At 36.3% G+C, this 3,984-nt stretch overlaps 1 long non-coding RNA gene across 1 annotated transcript; it reads right to left on the reverse strand.

Moving 5' to 3' along the window:
- Positions 1-2,997: 2,997 nt before the first annotated feature.
- LOC307148266 lies at positions 2,998-3,592 on the reverse strand. Its single transcript, XR_013819429.1, has 3 exons — positions 3,559-3,592; positions 3,213-3,271; positions 2,998-3,120 (listed from the first exon to the last, which is right to left on the reverse strand). It is a non-coding gene; the product is annotated as an uncharacterized lncRNA (long non-coding RNA).
- Positions 3,593-3,984: the final 392 nt, after the last annotated feature.

Genomic DNA, 3,984 nt, shown 5'->3' on the forward strand with positions numbered 1-3,984 from the left:
GGATTTGTTGTTTGTCACTGAAATTGTGCAGCTTGATAATAACTGGTCGATTATAGTTTTTCTTCGGCGGGCCCAAGGCTCTATGTGCCCGATCAATTTTAATCGAGCCTCGCTTGGTTTCTAGACCCAGTACATCTGGAAGCCATGACCCAAAGAACTTGACGGCCTGATTCCCCTCTGTACCTTCCTTAAGACCGAGAATTCGAATGTTATCCCTGCGGCTCCTGTTCTCGCTGTCTTCGGCTCGGTCGGTAAGGATCTTCACTCTCTGTTCAAGTTCAGTTAACTTGTTTTCCAGGGTGGTTGTACGGTCCTCGCCATCAGAAATGCGGTTCTCGGCCTCAGTTAAACGCTTTACGTTGTCTTCTACACGGCTGCTTAACTTGTCCAAGGTAGAATGCAGCTCGGTGAACTTCTGATCCATGAGAGCGCCGATCTTTTCAGTGACAGTTTTAGAAACTGTGTTAGCCACGCTTTCCTCAAACGATATGTCGCCATCATCCATGCTAGCCTCCGAGTTTGACGCGGACGGCTTCTTTGCTTCAGGACGAGCTCTACGCGATGTCTCCCGAGTATTAGTATTCCCTTTAGTGCCATACATGTTTTCCTCCGAAAGGAGCTAAAATAGTTGCGGTTTTGACCGTCAAAAATGAAGATTATCGGCTGAGGAAGCGAGAGGTCGGTAAAAACGATCCTCTCACTCTGAATGCATCACGTGACCGCCAACTTCAATTTTATTTTCATGAAAATGTTTCATAAAAATACATTTCTAATACCTTTACAAAATTTTGAAGCTATTTATAACTATATTTTTCATTATGACAATAATTAATTCTACATTTACAATAAACTGCCAGGTGTCAGCTTTCAAATGAGATCATACTTGTGCTTTTAGTGCAAAGGGATCATGAACTGCATCTGTTTCAGTTTGGGTATGTCATTTCTGGGGATTTTTCAAAAGTGGGGTTGCAGCTTAACAGGTTAAAACAAGTTAGGTAATGTATTTTACTTAGTTCTTTTAAAGATATCAGAAAAAAGGGTAAAGCCTGGTTCTAAAAATTTTTAAGCCTGATCATTTGAACATATCAAACAACAGCAGTTAAAAATACATCAGGCGAATATACAAAGTTTTTCCTTCACATACAACTTTAATAACTTTTTAAAATGATGCAGAGCTTTAAAATACAAAGGTGTAGGCTAGTATTTAAAACGTTATCAGAAAAAAATGTAAAACAAGTTAGAATGTTTTCCTTCACATACAGATTTTAAAACAAAAAAAGTCAACGTACAATCATTTAAAACAAGTTATAGAATGTCTTTCACAAACGACTTTTAAAGATACCAGACAAATGGTAAATTATGTTTTCCAAAACAATGTTTCAAACGTGAGCATCAAACATAACAAACAACAACAGTTAAAAAATACATAAAACAAACAGTTAAGCAAAACTTTTTAACATTACATTTTGCTACTAAAGTTTTGTTTAGTTTTTAGCTAAAATATCTCTTAGCCTACACTGTTCCGTAGGCATCCTTGAGATCCGAAAGCACAACACGAATGAGAAATAGACTGGCCTGTGAGGCGAGTCTCCGCCCTCCTAACACTCACCCCACCGCAGGAGAATACACGTGTGCAGAGGTAGCTACACATTTAAATGGTGGTAAATAATTAAACATAATAACTTTAGGTGCGCGCGCCGTCACTCCTCAACATGCATGGGGATTTATTCATATAAAAGTACACAAATAAACATCCAACTCGGTTCACAAAGAGAAAGAGACAAATAAAAGTTAGAGAACAAAAGTCGGCAGAGCGTTATCTCTTCTCCTGCACAGCTCTCGCATCTCATACGGACACACTCTCTACACACACACAAGCTGTTGTCATTCTACCTCACACTGCCGTGACTCCTCCAAGTGCCCATTACAATGTGTATGCATTAAACATATCATGCAACAGTAGTTAAAATATGTCTCAAACTATTTTTAAAAACATGAATACAACTCTTGCTTTACAAAAACTGGTATTACACTAAAACAAGACACAAAATTGTATATTTCATTTACCCCCACAGTTTTTCCCAGTTGGGCATATAGTTATTTCTTTTTCATTCTCTATTTTTACAGACCTAAAACCATGATGCTTCAAAGTATGGATTAGAAGTAAATTACCAAAGACACAAACAACTTCGAACATTTATACATTAGTGTGTTGCAAAAGCATAAGTCTATCTTCTTTAAATAAAGATTCATCTTTATTCATGCTTTAATTTCTTTTATTTCTGTGATTAATTGATTAGTAATGTTGCGAGAGGTTTCCTCAAACGAGTAAAAGTGCTTTAGATGTGTTTGTGACAAAACATTGTATTCACTTAGACTTTATAAATGTATGACCGATCCTTTTTTCTTCTGACCAACTTGCATTTCATATGAATTACCTGAGGCGTAACCAGAGCCGGCCCTAGACCTTTGGGGGCCCTATGCAAAATTTGGTTGGAGGCCCCTTTGATCATTTTAAGACCTAAAGAAAAGCAATGACTACCTAATAACTATACGGTACATATTATTATTATTATTATTATATCTACTATGTTTGATGTCTAAAAGAAACAAAATTATGATACCACTGACTGAGCTGAGTGGCAGTGCAAGACTGAACACACACTGAGGAACTTGCTGAATAAAAAGACTGATAAAGTGATTTTCACTGACCAAATATATTTGACAACAGACTTTAAGAGTCACAAACTACAGCATATATATATATAATTTAAATTAAATAGAGCAAATAGAATAACATTTAAATAAAATATTATATAATATAATAAATAGAACATTCAAATGTTTGAATTTTTCAAATAAACAAAACAATAACATCTAAAACACCACAAACAAGATCAATAGTAACAATAATAATAATAAAAACAATAAGAATAAGGTAACATTTCAATAGAACTATTCAAATCCAAACTTATTTAGTACTTATGTATTTGTGTGCGTCTCCTTGGGAAAAAGTAAGTCTATTTCTAGGTTAAAATAAAACACAGAACTTACCAACATTGTTAGCTTCTTGAGTGACATGACTGTGTTGTGAACTAGGAATATATGTGGTTGATGGAGCTGCAATGACTTAAAGAAAATAATTATATATAAAGGTAGAATTAATTTTTAAAATGCAGAAGGTTATAATTTTACAACCCCTTTATACTCACCAACAGCTGGTGCTTTGTTTACTGGTAGCATGTAACTTAACGTTACTTTAAAAGTGCTCCTGGACATAAGGGATAAATTAATGTTAACGTTAGCCCTTTAGTGTAGAAGCCAAACTGGGTTTATATTGCTGTTAAATGCTTTAACACCACATCGAATGATATAGGCATGATACTAAACTAATTTCATGCAGCAGCATTTTATTAGCATGTAAACACTGTAGCATAATGAAAGTTAACACAAGCACGATTTGGGCTAATGTTAATATGAAGCAATTCCTAACGACTTTTGTTAGTGCAGATAGGTTAACGTTATCCATACAGGTATCGGAAAATTAGGCTTACATACCTTTATCTTCTTGTTTATTCTCTTCTTTTGACATTTTTCATGGCCAGAAAGATGTTTTCTTTTCTTGTCAGACATCGTCAACGTCGGAGTCACTGTCTGACTGACCGACCAAGCAACAACGAGTGACATCATAGGGTCAAGACTCGCGGTCGCGGGAAAATTGCCAATCGCCATAATAAATAAATACTATGCTTATGATGCCAGATAAAGAGCACTGTAGGCCCATTTCTTTTTATTTATTTATTTTATGTTACTTTTGATGTGTGCTTTTTTTTTTCACCCACTAGCTAGCAGTGACTCTAGGGGGCCCTCTGCTGGTCACGGGGCCCTTTGCAATTGCAAAGGTCGCTTAGTGGCTGGGCCGGCTCTGGGCGTAACATTCGGCGTGCACATGAGAGCGGTTCTGCCCTGAATGCCATGATGAGT

This window comes from Squalius cephalus (assembly GCF_949319135.1).
Source record: "Squalius cephalus genome assembly, chromosome: 20".
Classification (NCBI taxonomy): Eukaryota; Metazoa; Chordata; class Actinopteri; order Cypriniformes; family Leuciscidae; genus Squalius; species Squalius cephalus.